The sequence below is a fragment of the Paramisgurnus dabryanus genome, chromosome 4 (genome assembly GCF_030506205.2).
Source record: "Paramisgurnus dabryanus chromosome 4, PD_genome_1.1, whole genome shotgun sequence".
In the NCBI taxonomy this organism is placed as follows: Eukaryota; Metazoa; Chordata; class Actinopteri; order Cypriniformes; family Cobitidae; genus Paramisgurnus; species Paramisgurnus dabryanus.
The window spans coordinates 49,852,167-49,873,637 of NC_133340.1; the positions used below are offsets into that span (position 1 = coordinate 49,852,167).

The 21,471-nt window shown below is 38.2% G+C and overlaps 1 long non-coding RNA gene across 1 annotated transcript in view; it reads right to left on the bottom strand.

Annotated features, from left to right (window-relative positions):
• LOC135736114 (uncharacterized) overlaps nucleotides 1-16,652 on the bottom strand; it is a 377,783-nt gene extending 361,131 nt beyond the window's left edge. Inside the window, exon 1 of the long non-coding RNA XR_010527800.2 lies at nucleotides 16,014-16,652. This is a non-coding gene — a long non-coding RNA (uncharacterized lncRNA). The remainder of the gene's footprint in view (nucleotides 1-16,013) is intronic.
• Between the last annotated feature and the right edge of the window lie 4,819 nt (nucleotides 16,653-21,471).

Consider the following 21,471-nt stretch of genomic DNA (forward strand, 5'->3'; position numbering starts at 1 on the left):
TCCGCCCAGTTCGGTTTTTGGCCACTGCTTGCATGTTTGAATACAAATGTCAACTTTTTTTCGATAATTATTCATATTCACACTCCACAGAATCAAACAGCCTTGGTTAGGTTCGGATCGGGCGAAAAACCTAGGACTAGTTCGCAAAAGTATATTTGAATGTTATCGTCAATAACTAACGAACCGTTTGATTGACAGCAATGCTTCAAGAGGCAAAGTTTTTCGTCATGAGACGATCTATTATATGATGTCATGTTTGTGTGCGTATGTCAAACGTCACGTGATACAGGCACCAAAATACGATATAATGCCCCCCTAGTGGCCAAATGACACCATAATTCTTACAAGCCTTCAGGAGCAGTACACAAAGAAGCACAGTGCGTTTCCTTCCGATCGACCTCCGTTAACCCTGTCAAATCAGTCCTTAACATTCATTGGCTGATGACGGCCATGTTTTTGGAGAAACGCCAATGTCCTTCTAGACACTCATGGTACATTGCACAAAGACACACCATACAAAATATTAAGTGTATCGGGCTAACGGCTGTGTAGTAATAGCCATTCCCGAGCTCAAGCCTGTTATAGCGCCACTTAGTGGCCAAAATCGGCATCTTTTTTACTGTGACCCCGGAGTGAGCTAGTACACATGTGTACCAAACCTCGTTAAGATATCTCAAACCGTTCACCAGTTATAGCCATTTCAGTGATAGTAGGCTACTTCCTGTATGGAGTTTTGGCGCCCCTTAGTGACCCTAAAGCGAAATTTCAAATTCTGTTCGATAATTATTTACCTACTCACTCCACAGATTTCTCCTGCATTGGAACGGTTCCGATCGGGCGAAAAACCTAGGACTAGTTCATTTTGGCTTGAAATATATATTATGCAAATTAGCGGAAAAATTTGCATACCGGAAATGAAATAGAGGTGATACATATTTTAAGTTTGGAGCCAGGGATTACAATGATACCAAACACTTGAGTGCATGATGTCCGGTTTAGGAGTTATGAGCCATAACGCGTCGGGCATTGCTATAGCGCCACCTATGGGCCGATTTGGCTGATTCACTGTATCTGAGTAGCCTGCTAATATACAACCAGTTGACCAAGTGGCAAGTTGCTACGACTTACGGTTTGGGCTGGGCAACGCGTTTTACCGTGGAAAAATAATAATAAATATAGCTGCAAGCAGCAATTGCCGGGTTTCGAGCTTTAAGGCAACGTCAAAAACCTCACACTTCGCTTACCAGGCTGAGCAGTTAAACCCGAACACAGCCACAATGAATGTTAGACCACCTCGCTTCAGAAAATGAAAGAGATGGTCAAAAAAGGATCATACAGACTATGTATGCTTACACACAGGTGCACCTATAAGACAAACATGTAATGTCCTCAATGTGACGTTATGAGGATAAGTTGTTAAGGAGAATTAGTTTTTCAGATTTATAACGTAACATACAATTCAGAAATGGCCGTGTTTAGTTGAACTACAAGGCCATTGAGTCGTGGTATGGTGCAATGGTGCAAACAGACTGCACAAGTGTACATAAGAAACAAACACAGCAGCGCAGCAGACCGCAAGGACCTACAGTGAACAGCAAACACAGCTGGAAAGATAATGCTTGACTTATTTAATGTCCTCCTGAATTGTGTTATGATAACCCCAGGCAGGGCCGCCTTAACCTAATGTGAGGCCCCGGGGCTAAGAGGTTTTGTAGGCCCCCCTTCCCCTCGATTTATAGTCTAATTTTTTTTTAAGTGTAATATCTAGGTACATCACAAAATGCATTAGTTTCTTTCGAGACATACAACAGTGAGTTTTCCCTCTTTGAGACAGAAAACACCATAATATTGTTATTAACATATCACTGAGCCCACTTGAGCATAAACACAAGACACTTTATTTAACAACCACACACAGCAACATGTGGTGATAATAAAACCAAAATGTCTGAAAGTATATATGTTTATAAGCTTTATATTTATATAGTTTTTGGAAAATACAAATTTGCAGAAAATTGCCACTCACAACTAAATGCTCACCACAGTTTTAAAAATATAATAAGTTAAAGTTAGTTTTAAAGTGAAAATGCATTAATGATAACAAAAGATAAGTCTTTATAGACAGAATCTTGTTAAATGCATTAATGATAACAAAAGATAAGTCTTTAGACAGAATCTTGTTTTTTAATCAGTTATTTATTTTGTAGGCTATTGAAGATATAGTATGCATTGTATTTAGTATTTATGCATACATAAGCATGTAAAACGACCAAGTATGAATATGCACAAGACAGACAGGGAACATACCTGTATATAAGATCTTAAGATAATGAGATTATAATGGTGCTATCAGGGGATGATCATTTGAGATGGTCTAGTCGCTCTTTACTTTCTTAGACTTGCACCTTTACCGTTGCGTCTCTTTCTCGTCTTTCTAAACCAACAGATGTATGTACTGTGAGCTAACGTCGCGTCAAACATCGCTCCAGCTGCGTACGCGTCACTGATATAAACGCGAGTAAACTTAAACTTTATAACAACTAACAGCATTATGTGCGGGAACTCCTTTCTTAATTTAGCGGCACAGTTTCTTGTACACGTTTGGAGAGACTTCTGCATGCCAGAGACTCAGACAGCTGCACGAGCACAGAGAGAGCAAACGAGCGAGCGTGCGCGCGAAAGAGAGAGAGACCTGCACCTCAGTGCTTATTATGAAATTTCAGAAATTACTCTTACATTTGTTGGTGGATTATTTCCCGTTTCTCTGTCACACTCAGTCTAACATGCAGGAATGTCAAGTTGACAACGCGCACTTAATTACATCACGCGGAATAAAAAATATGTTACGTCTAACATTTTATTTCACGTTAAGTTACAACGGACCAATCAGCAGCCATGTAACGTGCAATTAGAGTGATTGACAGAAAACCTGACAAGTTACAAAACAATATGACCTTTTCAGCTCATCATGAACGCAAACTTGGGAGGCCCTTGAACTTGGGAGGCCCCTGGGCTTCAGCCCAGGTAAGCCCGTGCATTAAGGCGGCCTTGACCCCAGGACTAAGCACAAGGCAAAACCGGGCATGTTTGGTATCGTTGGACTCTGCAACAATTCAGGACTCCTGTGAAAAAAGTCCCATGAAAATACGGTGACTGCAGCCAAAGTTGTAGGCATATAAAATATGCGTCCGAAACTGCAGGCTCCCTCAGGTCCTGACAGCCATCAGAATTACCGAGTACCTTGTCATTACGCATACGTTTGGTGAAGATACAACCTTAAATACATTAGTTATCAGCAAGAAAACGGCTCTCATTCAGTGAAATCTCTCCGCTCTCTACTCACTTCTAAGTGAAAATAACAAATAACCACAGGGTGGCGCTACGACAAAATTGTGCATGCAACGTCAGGTCATACCTTTGTTACATCTAGCTAGTATCATGGCTAAACACTTCAGTTTAGTGAAAAAACTGTTGTAAGACCATTGGGCTCGCTCAATGTCAAAGGTTTTGTTCAATTATGAGGCCAACTAGTGGTGCAGGCATATTATTTTTTGGGTATTGCCCCAGACTCTGCTCAGACATCAGTGTATCAAATCTGGTGAAAAAATGTCATTTCGTTGCAGAGGTATAACCATTTATGTGTAAAAACGACAAATTTTGGGGTAATTTTTCGTTTTTTGTAATTTTCGGCCATTTCTGATGAAAATTTTAACATAACGCCAATAGACTTTTTTGTTCAGAAGGTAATGCAATGTTCTTCCTATGGTCGTTTCGAGTCGATCGGAATAACCCTCGCGGAGTTATTCACGCGTGTTTTTTAAGCGCTATTTTCCTGTGCAGAACTAACTGTAAGGCGAAACCTGGCATGCTTGGTATCGTAGGACTCGGAAACAATTCAGGATGCTAAAAAAAACAACTCCCATGAAAATCTCTTGACCACAGATAAAGTTATAGGCGTGAAAGTTGGAACCATTGCATAATCACAGTATTTAGTGCCATTTTCCCCGTTATAGCGCCATCTAGTGTCCGATCAGAGAGATTTTTATATCACGACCTTAGACCGATGGCCTACACATATGATTCAAGCCCTATGATGATATCTCAAACGCCTCTCGAGTTATGGCCGTTTAAATGTTTTAAGCTCCGCCCAGTTCGGTTTTTGGCCACTCCTTGCATGTTTGAATACAAATTTCAACTTTTTTTCGATAATTATTTATATTCACACTCCACAGAATCAATCAGCCTTGGTTAGGTTCGGATCGGGCAAAAAACCTAGGACTAGTTCGCAAAAGTATATTTGAATGTTATCGTCAATAACTAACGAACCGTTTGATTGACAGCAATGCTTCAAGAGGCAAAGTTTTTCGTCATGAGCCGATCTATCATATGATGTCATGTTTGTGTGTGTATGTCAAACGTCACGTGATACAGGCACCGAAATACGGTATTACGCCCCCTAGTGGCCAAATTACACCACAAATCTTACAGGCCTTCAGGAGCAGTACACGAAGAAGCACAGTGCATTTCTTTCCGATCGACCTCCGTTAACCCTGTCAAATCAGTCCTCAACATTCATTGGCTGATGACGGCCATGTTTTTGGAGAAACACCAATGTCCTTCTAGACCCTCATGGTACATTGCACAAAGACACACCATACAAAATATTAAGTGTATCGGGCTAACGGTTGTGTAGTAATAGCCATTCCCGAGCTCAAGCCTGTTATAGCGCCACCTAGTGGCCAAAATCTGCATCTTTTTTACTGTGACCCCGGACTGAGCTAGTACACATGTGTACCAAACCTCGTTAAGATATCTCAAACCGTTCACCAGTTATAGCCATTTCATTGATGGTAGGCTACTTCCTGTATGGAGTTTTGGCGCCCCTTAGTGACCCTAAAGCGTAATTTCAAATTCTGTTCGATAATTATTTACCTACTCACTCCACAGATTTCTCCTGCATTGGAACGGTTCCGATCGGGCGAAAAACCTAGGACTAGTTCATTTTGGCTTGAAATGTATATTATGCAAATTAGCGGAAAAATTTGCATACCGGAAATGAAATCGGAGATATACATTTTTTAAGTTTGGAGCCAGGGATTACAATGAGACCAAACACTTGAGTGTATGATGTCCGGTTTAGGAGTTATGAGCCCCAACACGTCGAGCATTGCTATAGCGCCACCTATGGGCCGATTTGGCTGATTCACTGTATCTGAGTAGCCTGCTAATATACAACCAGTTGACCAAGTGGCAAGTTTCTACGACTTACGGTTTGGCCTGGGCAACGCGTTTTACGGTGGAAAAATAATAAATAATAAATATAGCTGCAAGCAGCGATTACCGGGGTTCAAGCGATTTGGGACATTAAGACCTTTAAGGGCATGGCTGTGTAGATTTGCTGCATTGTACAAAATAAATGATGGAAAATAAGATACCAGACACACGTGTTCAAAGTTATCAGCAAAAAGTGCTATCATTCAGTGAAATGTCTCCCTCTCTTCTCACGGAACATTGACAAATGGAACAATGAAAGAAATGTTTGTGGTGCTTGCATTGGCAAAACTCGGGTCACAAAATGTTAAAATAGTGTTAATGAGTCAAAAGAGCCGAACCCCATGTCTCTACGATGTTCTGATACAGAGATACAGCTCTTGCTAAATGGTTGCTAGGGTATGCTCATTGGTTGCTAGGGAGTGACTTGCAATCCACCAATGATTATACTCAAAGTCATGAAAGGAATAATCCATGAAGACTCATGATTTTAAATGTAAGGTTACGGTATTTTTAAGTGAAAATAACAAATTACCACTAGGTGGCGCTATGACAAACTTGTGCATGGAATCTCAGGTCATGACTGTGTTACATCGAGCTAGTATCATGGCTACACACTTTAGTTTAGTGAAAAAACAGTTTTATGACCATTGGGCTTGCTCAATGTCAAAGGTTTTGTTCAATTATGAGGCCAACTAGTGGTGCAGGCATACAATTTTTTTTGGTATTGCCTCAGACTGTGCTCAGACATCAGCGTATCAAATCTGGTGAAAAAATATCATTTCGTTGCGGAGTTATAACCATTTATGTGTAAAAACACCAAATTTTGAGGTAATTTTTCGTTTTTTGCAATTTTCGGCCATTTCTGATGGAAATTTTAACATAACGTCAATAGAACTTTTTGTTCAGAAGGTAATACAATGTTCTTCCTATGGTCGTTTCGAGTCAATCGGAATAACCCTCGCGGAGTTATTCGCGCATGTTTTTTAAGCGCTATTTTCCTGTGCAGAACCAACCGTAAAGCAAAACCTGGCATGCTTGGTATCGTTGGACTCGTCAACAATTCAGGACTCCAAGGAAAAAAGTTGCATGAAAATACGTTAAACTCAGCCTAAGTTATAAGCGTTTAAATGATTCGTCTGACCACTAGGTGGCGCTGTGACGAAACGACGCATGCCACCTCAGGCCATGACTGTCATCACAAGTACCAAGTGTCGTGTTGATACTTCATTCCTGTCCGCAGTTATAGCCAATAAATCCCTAGTGGCTGCGCACACTTCAGACGTTTGGGCGTGGCATGTCGACCGTAAGTCGAAAGTTCAACTTTTTTTCAATAATTATTGATATTCGAACTCCAAGGAACATTTTAGCACCAAAACGATTCCGATCGAGCGAAAAACCTAGGACTAGTTCGTTTTTATTTTTTTCGAAAAAAGTGAAAATAGCGGAAAATTTTTAATGACGAAAATGAAATCGGAGATATACATTTTGTTCGTCGTGACACAAGGAATCCAGGGATATAAGACACTTGACATTTGGACAAGAATTGTCGAAGTTATGAGCATCAACGCGTTTGCCATCGATGTAGCGCCCCCCATAGGCCGATTGGGATGACACTCTGTCAACTTCGCGCACGAATGAGACCTACCATTTGGCCAAGTCTCAAGTCTCTAGGATTACGGTTTGGTCTGCACGATCCGTTTTACGGCAGAAGAAAAATAATAAATAGAAATATAGCTGCAAGCAGCGATTAGCGGGGTTCAAGCTATTTGGGATCACAAGACGTTTAAGGACATGGCCAAATAGATATTCTGCATTGTATATTATACACATACACGTTTACCTGAGAAAGGAGAAACAAGACTGTTAAAGAACAAGACTTAATATTGACATGGTTACACACTCATTTTGTATGTAGTTTTTTTTAAATAAAAAACATAAAAATATAATTCTTACTGCAAATGTCGTGTAAGTGCCTCCAAAATTATGTTCACCTTTCACAGCTATCATAAAGTGACATGAGTGATAAAACTGACAACTCAGAACAATTGAAGTGGTAGTCTTTCACTAAATTTGATTTTAATATTATAACAGTAAAATCATGAAGTTAAAGGTGCAGTGTGTACATTTTAGTGGCATCTAGTGGTGAGGTCACAAATTGCAACCAATGGCTTAGTCCACTACTCACCCCTCGCTTTTGAAACACATAGAGAAGCTACGGTAGCCACAACCAGACAAACATGTCATCGTCGGAGACAACTTAGTAAAAATTTTGTCCGTTAGGGGCTTCTGTAGAAAAATGGCGCCAGAAAATGTTGACTTCCATGTAAGTGGACCTTGTTGTATGTAGATAAAAAGGTCTCGTTCTAAGCTAATAAACACATACCGGTTCATTATGAAAGGTCTTTATACACCCCTGATAATATAGTTTTGTATATCATTTTGCATTTCTGTCAAGAGATCCTTCTAAAAATTACACACTGCACCTTTAAATGTGAACAGATTTCTATTAATAGTAGAATTAGTTAAAGAGTAATCATCTTCTGTGTTTTCTGTGAGTTCAAATGTCAGCCAGTGATTGATCCTCTTCTGCCATCTAGTGGACATAATGGAAAATTGCACCTAAAAACCACAATAAGGACAAATTGAGTATATTGCCTGATCTCAATAATACATTGTATGCTTTGTCATAAACTTTAGGGGCCGTTCGTCAGGGCCATTTTCAAAATGACTGTGTGATAGCTATACTTTTTCAAAGTTGTTTTTGTATTTGATATATATAAATATATATAAATTAATTTATACAGTGTAGAGAAAATTGTACTGCACTGGCTTTAATGTTGTTGAGTGTAAGAACTGAAACATTTAATAAAACAACCAGATACGTTATCTGAATGGTGGATGGTGTTATTAAATCGTGTCAATAACAAATATCAATTCGTTTAGCAGATTCATGTTCATGTCCTTTAATCGAGTACCATGAAGGCTTTCTGTTTTAATTAGGTAAATAAAGTGAGGTATGCAAGTTATTAAACCATATATATTTTTATGGACAAAAGGAACATATACACAAACATGCTCTGCACATTTTGTATGTTTCTCTCATCTGAAACAGTCATTTTAGTTCATAGAGATCTATTCTGTAGGTCTTACTAAATGTTTGCTTGTTTAAATGTATTAGACTATTTTTTAACAAAAGTAATTGTTTTTATAGAACATATATATATTCTTTGACATAGATATTATGTGCAAACGTACAAGTATTTTAAATGACAGCCTCTGTCATATTATAGTAGGCCTAAAAATAGCACTAAAGCTCTGCATATTTTTATATTTAACCACTGGCTATGCCCAGATTACTAGTTCATTATTAGAAATACTTAGTCTGGCCCATTTTGAAAATGCCACATTTCAAAATGCTTGAATTGATTACCTCAAGTCTTTTAGTTTTAATGAGGCAAATGACTGCAAATCATTGAATCTTATAATAATTTTCATGCAGATGCAACCCATGGACAAAAGGAACATAACAGCATCTAAAAATTAAATAACGAATACAGGTTACAAATGGTGCCCACATCACTATGTGACATCACATCAAATCTTTGAATACAAAAGTTTTTTTTATGTTTCATATTGATATTTGCCCAGATAGTACAGCAAATTCACAAAATTGCTTTTCATATAAACATAAACATCTAGAGCAGTACTTTCAACTCAGTGAACCACAGTGGTTTCTCGAGACCAATGCTCGGCACATTTTGTATGATTCTCTCATCTGACACAATCAGTTCAGTTCATACAAATCTCTACTGATGATTAAAGTGGATTTGTTTAAAATAGAAGACTTTTGTATATGTGCAGAGCAGTGGGCATCCAGGAATAGTTTTGAGAACCACTGATCTAGGGGACAGTTAACGTAACACCCGTTGTTCTAGATGCAAATATTTCCGGAATGATGAGCCAAAAATCCTCACAGACAATTGAGAACATAATACAAACAGGCCCATCAGTTTAGTTGTAATCGCAGACCATTACGCTGGACTCGTACATGCTTAATGCTGGCTGGCTGTTGGTCGGCATGTTTTCTAAGATATGTAATTATCCTAATAGACCCTTATAAGAATCTGAAAGCAGATGTTATGTGCAAAATAACAAGTAGGTCAGACAAATATTTATGTGTTGTATACATATGCTATAGTCATCGTTCTTTGTTCTTTGGTTATAGCGCCACCTGGTGGACAACCTCTGAAATTTTTTGCATGTTACCTCGGCCTAGGACTATACATATGTGTACCAAATTTCGTGTTGATATCTCATTCCTATCATAAATGATAGCCATATAAGTATTTGTGGCACCGCCTCTTCGTACTTTTGACCATGGTGTTGCGACCACGAGTGCAAAGTTCAACTTTTTTTGATAATTATTGATATTCAGTGTCTAAGGAATATTCTAGCACTTGATTGGTTCAGATCGGTCAAAAAACCTAGGACTAGTTCGCAAAAGTAGGTTTATAAGAAAATTATGAATATCTAACAAACGATTCGACTGAGACAAGTGCTTCTTGAGGGAAAGTTGTTCATTATAAGTACCTCTATTAAATGATATGAAGATCCTGTTGATATCTGAAACACTGCATAATACACAATCACTTAAACACTGAAAAAACGTGATAGCGCCTCCCGGAGGCCGAATTTTTTCTTACTCTGCACAGACCTTCATGGCCAAGAGACAAACAGGCCCAACGCGTTTCGTTTTGATCGGCCTCCGTTAACCCTGTCTAATACCTGCTTTTTCTTGATTGGCCGATGGCGGCCATGTTTTTTGAGCTACGCGAAATTCCTTTTAGACATAGATAGTACCCTAGACCAGGAGCACCGGGGCCAAAGGTCAAGTTGATCGGTCGCATATTTCTATAGTTACAGACCTTCAAAGTTGAGGTGGTGTTATAGCGCCAACTAGTGGTCAAGCGGCGCAATTTTTTGCAGGTGACCCCAGAATAGTCCCCTGTATATGTGTACCAAATTTGGTGTCGATACCTCTTTCCAATCCCAAGTTATAGCTATTTAAGTCCAAGAGGCTCCGCCCATTGGGGGCGTTTGGGCGTGGCTTTACGACGGTGAGTCGAAAGTTCAAATTTTTTTTGATAACTTTTGATATTCACACTCCAAGGAATATTACAGCACTGGAACGGTTCCGATCGGACAAAAAACCTAGGACTAGTTCGTTTTTATTTTTTTCGACAAAATCGAAAATAGCGAAAAAAAATTCATGACGGAAATGAAATCGGAGATATACGTTTTGTTTGTCTTGACGCAAGGATTCCAGTGATATAAGACACTTGACATTTGGACAAGATTTGTGGGAGTTATGATCATCAACGCGTTTGTTATCGCTATAGCGCCACCTATAGGCCAATCGGGTTGATACTCTATCAACCTCTCCCCAAATTGGGTCCTACCATTTGACCAAGTTTCAAGTCTCTAGGCCTTACGGTTTGGTCTGCACGTTCCGTTTTACGGCAAAATAATAATAATAAATAAAAATCTTAACAATTACAATAGGGTTTCAGCCCTACGGGCTTGAACCCCTAATAAGAATAATAAATATAGCTGCAAGCAGCGATTACCGGGGTTCAAGCGATTTGGGACATTAAGACCATTAAGGGCATGGCTGTGTAGATTTGCTGCATTGTACAAAATAAATGATGAAAAATAAGATACCAGACACACGTGTTCAAAGTTATTAGCAAAAATTGCTATCGTTCAGTGAAATGTCTCCCTCTCTTCTCACGGAACATTGACAAATAGAACACTGAAGGAAATGTTTGTGGTGCTTGCAATGGCAAAACTCGGGTCACAAAATGTTAAAATAGGGTTAATGAGTCAAAAGAGCCGAACCCCACGTCTCTACGATGTTCTGATACAGAGATACAGCTTGCTAAATGGTTGCTAGGGTATTCTCATTGGTTGCTAGGAAGTGACTTGCAATCCATCAATGATTATACTCAAAGCCATGAAAGGAATAATCCATGATGACTCATGATTTTAAATGTAAGGTTACAGTATTTTTAAGTGAAAATAACAAATTACCACTAGGTGGCGCTATGACAAACTCGTGCATGGAATCTCAGGTCATGACTGTGTTACATCTAGCTAGTATCATGGCTGTACACTTTAGTTTATTGAAAAAACAGTTGTTTGACCATAGGGTTTGCTCAATGTCATAGGTTTTGTTAAATTATGAGGCCAACTAGTGGTGCAGGCATACCATTTTTTTTTGTATTGCCTCAGACTGTGCTCAGACATCAGCGTATCAAATCTGGTGAAAAAATATCATTTCGTTGCGGAGTTATAACCATTTATGTGTAAAAACACAAAATTTTGAGGTAATTTTTCGTTTTTTGCAATTTTCGGCCATTTCTGATGAAAATTTTAACATAACGCTAATAGAACTTTTTGTTCAGAAGGTAATACAATGTTCTTCCTATGGTCGTTTCGAGTCGATCGGAATAACCCTCGCGGAGTTATTCGCGCGTGTATTTTAAGCGCTATTTTCCTGTGCAGAACCAACCGTAAAGCAAAACCTGGCATGCTTGGTATCGTTGGACTCGGCAACAATTCAGGACTCCAAAGAAAAAAGTTGCATGAAAATATGTTAAACTCAGCCTAAGTTATAAGCGTTTAAATGATTCGTCTGACCACTAGGTGGCGCTGTGACGAAACGACGCATGCCACCTCAGGCCATGACTGTCATCACAAGTACCAAGTGTCGTGTTAATACTTCATTCCTGTCCGCAGTTATATCCAATAAATCCCTAGTGGCTGCGCACACTTCAGACGTTTGGGCGTGGCATGTCGACCGTGAGTCGAAAGTTCAACTTTTTTTCAATAATTATTGATATTCGAACTCCAAGGAACATTTTAGCACCGAAACGATTCCGATCGAGCGAAAAACCTAGGACTAGTTCGTTTTTATTTTTTTCGACAAAATCAAAAATAGCGGAAAATTTTTAATGACGGAAATGAAATCGGAGATATACATTTTGTTCGTCTTGACGCAAGGAATCCAGGAATATAAGACACTTGACATTTGGACAAGAATTGTCGAAGTTATGAGCATCAACGCGTTTGCCATCGCTGTAGCGCCCCCCATAGGCCGATTGGGATGACACTCTGTCATCTTCGCGCACGAATGAGACCTACCATTTGGCCAAGTCTCAAGTCTCTAGGCCTTACGGTTTGGTCTGCACGATCCGTTTTACGGCAGAAGAAAAATAATAAAAATAATAATAATTAAAGCTGCAAGCAGCGTTTACCGGGTTTCGAGCATTAAAGCACATACAACATGTCAGATGACGTCGACAAGGCTGATACACCACATCGCATCCAGAAAAAAGTAAGAGAAGGTCAGAAACGGTTCAGACAGACTATGTAGCTTACACACAGGTGCACCTATAGGACAAACATGTCACATCCTTAATGTTAAGTCATTCTGATAATTTGTTAACGAGAATTAGTTTTTCAGATTTATACCGTAAAATACAATTCAGAAATGGCCGTGTTTAGTTGAATTACAAGGCCATTGAGTCGGGTTCAAGCGATTTGGGACCTTAAGACCTTTAAGGGCATGCCTGTGTAGTTTTGCTGAATTGTACAAAATAAATTATAAAAAATAAGCTACCTCACACACCTGTTCAAAGTCATCAGCAAAAAAGGTGCTATCATTCAGTGAAATGTCTCCCTCTCTTCTCACGAAGCATTGACAAATAGAACACTGAAGGAAATGTTTGTGGTGCTTACAGTGGCAAAACTTGGGTCACAAAATGTTAAAATAGTGTAAAAAAGTCAAACGAGCCGAACCCCATATCTCTACGATGTTCTGATACAAAGATACAGCTCTTGCTAAATGGTTGCTAGGGTATTCTGATTGGTTGCTAGGGAGTGAATTGCAATCCACCAATGATTATACTCAAAGCCATGAAAGGCATAATCCACGATGACTCATGATTTTAGATATAAGGTTGCAGTATTTTTAAGTCAAAATAACAAATAACCACTAGGTGGCGCTATGAAAAACTTGTGCATGCAACGTCATGAATGTGTTACATCTAGCTAGTATCATGGCTATACACTTAAGTTTAGTGAAAAAAACTGTTGTATGACCATTGTGCTAGCTCAACGTCAAAGGTTTTGTTCAATTATGAGGCCAACTAGTGGTGCAGGCATACTATTTTTTTTGTATTGCCTCAGACTCTGCTCAGACATCAGCGTATCAAATCTGGTAAAAAAATATCATTTCGTTGCGGAGTTATAACCATTTATGTGTAAAAAACACAAAATTTGGAGTAAATTTTTCGTTTTTTGCAATTTTCGGCCATTTCTGATGGAAATTTTAACATAATGCCAATAGAACTTTTTGTTCAGAAGGTAATACAATATTCTTCCTATGGTTGTTTCGAGTCGATCGGATGAACCCTCGCGGAGTTATTCGCGCATGTTTTTTAAGCGCTATTTTGCTGTGCAGAACCAACCGTAAAGCAAAACCTGGCATGCTTGGTATCATTGGACTCGGCAACAATTCAGGAGTCCAAGGAAAAACGTCGCATGAAAATACGTTAAACTCAGCCTAAGTTATAAGCATTATTCGATTCGTATGACCACTAGGTGGCGCTGTGACGAAACGATGCATGAAACCTCAGGCCATGACTCTCATCACAAGTACCAAGTGTCGTGTTGATACTTCATTCCTGTCCCCAGTTATAGCCAATAATGTTCTAGTGCCTGCCCACAATTCAGACGTGTGGGCGTGGCATGTTGACCGTGAGTCGAAAGTTCAACTTTTTTTTGATAATTATTGATATTCAAACTCCAAGGAACATTTTAGCACTGGAATGATTCCGATCGGGCGAAAAACCTAGGACTAGTTCGTTTTTATTTCTTTCGACAAAATCGAAAATAGCGGAACATTTTTCATGACGGAAATGAAATCGGAGATATACATTTTTTAAGTTTGGAGCCAGGGATTACAATGATACCAAACACTTGAGTGTAGGATGTCCGGTTTAGGAGTTATGAGCCCCAACGCGTCGGGCATTGCTATAGCGCCACCTATGGGCCGATTTGGCTGATTCACTGTATCTGAGTAGCCTGCTAATATACAACCAGTTGACCAAGTGGCAAGTTTCTACGACTTACGGTTTGTGCTGGGCGACGCGTTTTATGGCGGAAAAATAATAATAATAATAATAATAATAATAATAATAATAATAATAATAAAACAGACAAATACAATAGGTTTTCAGCACTTCGTGCTCGAAACCCTAAATATAGCTGCAAGCAGCGATTAGCGGGGTTCAAGCGATCTGGGACCTTAAAGGGGTCATAGCGTGAAAATCTGACTTTTTCCAAGTGTAAGTGCTATAATTGGGTCCCCAGTGCTTATATCAACCTAGAAAACATGAAAAAGATAAAAAATAAAATAATCGAGAGCACAATTGAATTTCAATTACAACAAACCACCATCATTGTGATCAGTGTTTGCATTTCATCCACTCATTTGCATTTTAAAGGAAACACCCAAAAACTGCACAATTTTGCTCAGGCCTACAAAGTGTCAATTTTAACATGCTATAATAAATGATCTGTGGAGTATTTTGAGATAACACTTCACATACACACTCTGGGTACACAAACAATTTATTTTACATCTTTAAAAAATCTCATTATATGAACCTTTAAGACCTTTAAGGGCATGCCTGTTTAGATTTGCTGCATTGTTATCAAATATACTTAGAATATGAAATACTAACATGTTACCAATTAGGTAAATTTTCTGAAGAGAAAATTATGTGGTGCATGCTGTTGCAAGATTTTTCACACAAAATGTTTCAAAAATTGTTAACATGAGACAAAACAGCCCACCACAATTTCTCTACGATGTTCTGATATAGTGTAGCGCCCCCTTCAGGTATTGAGTTAAATTCACCCTCCCAATTATAGACGCTAATACCCGGATTCTGTTATTGATGTCTCTCGACGTGAACTTCTGATCTTTGACCCCTTGCTGTCTAAACTGTTTATCAAATTTTACTCTATTATTCACAAAGCACCCCTTTTTAAATGACTACTTCAGTATATCAGGTAAGTAATAACAATTTACAAAATGAAATATGTATATATACAACAGGTTTATTTTAAACCCCAAAAATAAATGAACAAAAACTAAGCACAGTGAATGTAAGTGGAACTGCGTACAAAATACAAATAAACAGTTACTTTACTATGCAGTGTATCAGTCTCTTTTGTTTATAATACAGGCACTTCAAGGGTTAATTCAAATCAACAGTTATGCAATTACTCTCTCTTTTCTTCACATTTCTTTAGGTTCACATGAAATACACGGTGGTCATTAACAAATTATACCAATAGCATTGATATCTTTACATGAACAGTATGGAACTAACAGGAAAGGCTTTGTCAAGCCAACATAAAATCTAAAACGAAACTTCAAGCTCCAATACAAACTTTACCCCAGTGTTTAAGCACTAAAACACCATAAATAAACCACAATGCTACTTAGTAAAGAAAACTTATTGTGGGCCCACCATACCACACACTCACACACAACACACAAACCCCCCGTTGCAGGCCTGAGCGTCGCTTGTGTGCGTAGAGGCCGATCAAAACACAACACTGGCCGCTTCACTCTATAAGAGCACAAATAAAAGAAAGAAATGTACCTGATGGTATCCGATAGGAGTCGGCGTTTTGCGTCACCCGTTAGATTGGTATGGAAATCTGTGCTCAACCGGCAAACTTTACGATCTTCCCACAGCGTCCGAGAAACTCCAACACTTTGCAATTATGTGCGTTGTTTGAACTCCACAGCGGCGATCCTGTCTGGCTCTCACCCCATATAGTGATAGTTCATAGCAATACTAAATTACAAAGGATGTCCGTTACTGCGTCGGTGCAAATGATGAACTTGATCAAAGTCCCCGCCGACCATGTAATGGCAATTCAGCGTTAAACTAACAGTTATTCTTCCAAACCGTGTCGTGCTGACTACGTTGGATTGTCACACTGACTTCACCACGGAAAAAAAACGGTGTTTAAACACTTAAATTACACGAGTTTCATTCGACTAAACATTACATATTATCGTGTTGATAACATCACATCATCCTCTCCTCTTCACTTTCTCTCTCCATCTCCCTTTACCGACACCCGTCCAAACCAATCACCGAACTCACATCAGACAGAAGGCGGGTTTAACCCGTGTTTTAACCAATCCTATCACACTAAACACACCTTCTCACAGAAACATGTCTGAACATGTACCTTTCCATTTAAATATACTCTTATATTATAAAGCACCATATTGTCATGTTTTTTCCCAAAATAAATAAATAATTAAACAAATAAATAAATAAATGAAGAAACTTAGAAAATGAACAAATGTGTATATAGAAATTAACCTGGGTTACATTGAGATATAGGTCTCATATGGCCAGTGCCGCTGCTAGCCATTTTGGTGCCCTAAGCATAATTCCTTTAAAATGCCCCCCGACCTTGAGAATTTTTTTTTTGCCAGTTTAACTTTTTATTACCAAACATATAAATTAATAGCAGAAAGTAAAATCTTCACAGCTTTAGTCAATAAACACTACACTACACATTTGAAAGTGCAAACTTTTATAGAATAGCAAAATAGAAAAAAATTACCAAACTTAAATAGAATAGCAAAATAAAAATAATCCAGACATGTTTTTCCCAAGTACAATGTCACTTTAAATAAATTACATTAAATAAACACCAATAAGTAAACAAGAATGCTCAATATTCTTAAATAAAACAAAGATTTAGTGTCACAGTTAGTTTGCTTCATCATACATGGTGACATTTTATATTTTTATATATTTAACAGTCAGGAATTGTTAGCCTACCATGTGCACTGACTGCTACTGAGAAAGTATTAACCAGCATCACGTCAAAATAAACCACAAAATAAACTACTGCTCAATATCTAAAGAAACGTAGTTAAGAAAGTAACAGCTGCCGTCAGTTATTTGTAAAATGCATATGCATAGGTAATGTTTTACAGTAAAATCTCAATTTAGCTTGCACTGAAGTTATAAATTATAACAACATAGTTTCCTAACATTAATGTCAGCACAGCAAGTTCGAGGCGCATTACGATTAGCAGCAGCTGCAGCACATGCGCATTTCCCTTATTTAGGAGTGAATGATAAAACATGATTGATTTACCTGCAAGTGATGCACGGGCATCATCCCGCAGTTTCTTCTTTTTTCCGATCATGACTCCTGCTGTCTTTTCGGGGCCATTTCCAATAGTTTACTGTCTGGCCGTTTCTCAATCCGAAGGTTGCAGCCTGCGCAAGGTCGCATATGCAGGCTGCATACGTCATCAAGCCTGGTTTATTTCAGTTAACTGAACATTACATTAGCAAGTCATAAACATATTACAACAATTTACGATGAACTAAGAATAATAGTCAATTTTATAATTGTTAATATTACGAAATAGAAACGTTTTGATGACGTATGCAGCCTGGAAATGCGACCTCTGGAGGCTGCAGCCTTCAGATTGAGAAACGGTCTCTGTCAAACTTCGTCAGGCGCCCGCGCGATCAACCTGCACGGACCATCAAAGGCTGGGGGGCATACTTTCTATACTAGAGCAATTAAATTATCTCGTTCCCCCTTTTTTGTAACATATACATGGATAAAAAGTGCCAAATAATATTTCTACAGGCTAATGAAATTCTATCAGCATTATAATTTTTTTTCATTAGGCTATTATTTTGGTGCCCTCTCAGGACCTGGTGCCCTACGCACAGCGCATGATGCGCGTTATGGGAGCGGCGGGGCTGCATATGGCTAATCTATAACACAGCAATGATGAAGAATAAGCTAAAACACATACATGCATTTACACACAGAAGCAGAAATGGCAGGGTTAGGAAATAAGACTTTGAAATAAATGACCAAGAGACTTTAAGAGTTCATCAACCTATTTAAATGTTTATCCTATGTTCGAATGTCACATGACTGTTAAAACGGATACCGTCAGAATGATTGACGAAATGTTATTTTAACATAATAATACTGACTTCATAAAGTTAAATCATGCATCCATTGATGAAACCTGTGAACACAATTTCATTGAGTATACATTTTAAATAATAAATAATAATTTTAGCCAGCAGATGGCAGAAGATGACCTTCTGCCATCTGTTGGCTAAAATTATTGTTTTCCTTTTACAATTAATTTAACATAAAATTAGTATTGAATATTTAAAAGTAAATAAAGGTAGACACATTTTTAACTCAAATCCTGATAAGCATGCTCTTAAGTATATTAATGAGGGTCTGTGTTTCACACAGAGAGTATATATTTTTCATATAATCCTTTTATTGTGTTATTGTAAGAGAATACTAATTTATGGATTTGGAAACAATAAAGCAAAGTTACATATTTTAATAGAAACATTTTTAGGCTCTGTCATGTTAAATTGTCAAATAGTGGTATAGCTCTGCAATTATTTTCATGTGATTTTAGGCTGGGCCAATAAATAACTGATCCAGATATGTTTTCAATATCAAATTATGTCAATAACAAATGTCATGTTATTTAGTAGATTTGCAGCAGATTTGCTGGTGAGCATTTGTCTGTGTTACTTTCATAAAGTGCTGCTTTTTAGTTGGGTTCTAGCAGGTCATTTATGTGAATAATAACCAATTGCATTATCACATGAAGTTTTTGGTGCAATATTTGAAAAATAACATATAAAAATGTAACAACTTTGTATTATACATCATGTCAGGACACGTTTATGTCATGGAAGGTAGAATAGAATCCTAATGCTACTGATGTAAATAAATGGAGATAATGAAAAAACTTTAATCCATATCTTTATGAGTTCCTTTAAACACACATGCTGCAATTCAGTCGTACAAATGGCACCTACACCAATGTGTGACATCACATGAAATCTATGCTTACAAAAGCAGGTATTCAAATTCATTACATTTTGTATTTGATATACCTTTACACACAGAGGACAGAAAAATGTACTGCGCTGATTTTATTGTTGTTGACTGAAAAAATTCTAGTAGTTTTGAAAAGTTGTTTTTGTAATTCAAAGCTAAACAACTAAAGGAATAAGACGTACAATTGGTGATAACAATTTGGCATTCATATTTGCTCACAGACTACAGGAAATTGTATTGCATTGGCTTTAGTGGTGTTGAGTGAAAAACCAAGTATTAGTTCACAAAATAGTTTTTTCATATAAACATAAACATATAGAGCAGTGGTTCTCTACTCCGTTTCTGGAGAACCACTGCTCTGCACATTTTGTATGTTTCTCTCATCTGACACAATCAGTTTAGTTAATAGAGATCTCTACTATTGTGCTGATTATGTGAAGCAGGTGTGTTGAGAACCACTGATCTAGAGAACTGTTTACTTTGCACACATTGTGTTAGATGCAAAGATTTTCAGAAAGATGAACTAAAAATCCTCACAGACACTTGGAAACATAAGACCAACAGTCCCATGAGTTTAGTTGTAATCACACACCATTAGGCTTGACTCGTACATGGTTAATACTGGTTGGCTGTTGAGTGGCATGTTTTCAAAGATAAATAATTATCCTCATAGACCATTATAAGAACCTGAAAGTAGATGTAATGTGCAAAATAACAAGTAGGTCAGACAAATATTTATGTGTCATATACATATGCTATAGTTATGGTTATTTGTTCTTAAGTTATAGCGCCACCTAATGGACAATCTCTGCAATTTTTTGCATGTGACCTCAGCTTGGGTCTATACATATGTGTACCAAGTTTCATGTTGATATCTCATTCCTATCATAAATGATAGCAATTTAAGTATTTGTGGCCCCGCCTCTTCGTACTTTTGACCGTAGTGTTGCGACGACGAGTGCAAAGTTCAACTTTTTTTTGATAATTATTGATATTCAGTGTCTAAGGAATATTCCAGCACTGGATTGGTTCAGATCGGTCAAAAAACCTAGGACTAGTTCGCAAAAGTAGGTTTAAGAGAAAATTATGAATATCTAACAAACGATTCGACTGAGACAAGTGCTTCTTGAGGAAAAGTTGTTCATTAAATGTAGCTCTATTAAATGATATAAAGATCTTGTTGATATCTGAAACACTGCATAATACACAATCACTTAAACATTGAAAAAACGTGATAGCGCCTCCCGGAGGCCGAATTTTTTCTTACTCTGCACAGACCTTCATGGCCAAGAGACAAACAGGTCCACCACGTTTCGTTTCGATCGGCCTCCGTTAACCCTGCCCAATAGCTGCTTTTTCTTGATTGGCCGATGGCGGCCATGTTTTTTGAGCTACGCGAAATTCCTTTCCCACACAGATAGTACCCTAGACCAAGAGCACCCGTGCCAAATCTCAAGTTGATCGGTCCCATATTTCTCTAGTTACAGCTCTTCAAAGTTGAAGTAGTGTTATAGCGCCAACTAGTGGTCAAGCGATGCAATTTTTTTGCACGTGACCCCAGAATAGTCCGCTGTATATGTGTACCAAATTTGGTTTCGATACCTCTTTCCAATCCCAAGTTACAGCCATTGAAGTCCAAGAGGCTCCGCCCATTGGGGGCGTTTGGGCGTGGCTTGACGACGACGAGTATAAAGTTCAACTTTTTTTTGATAACTTTTCATATTCACACTCCAAGGAATATTACAGCACTGGAACGGTTCCGATCGGACAAAAAACCTAGGACTAGTTCGTTTTTATTTTTTTCGACAAAATCGAAAATAGCGAAAAAATTTTCATGACGGAAATGAAATCGGAGATATACGTTTTGTTCGTCTTGACGCAAGAAATCCAGGGATATAAGACACTTGACATTTGGACAAGAATTCTGGGAGTTATGAGCATCAACGCGTTTGTTATCGCTATAGCGCCACCTATAGGCCAATCGGGTTGATACTCTATCAACCTCTCCCCAAATTGGGTCCTACCATTTGGCCAAGTCTCAAGTCTCTAGGCCTTACGGTTTGGTCTGCACGATCCGTTCTACGGCAGAAGAAAAATAATAACTAGAATAATAAAAATCCATACAAATACAATAGGGTTTCAGCCCTACGGGCTTGAACCCCTAAATATAGCTGCAAGCAGCGA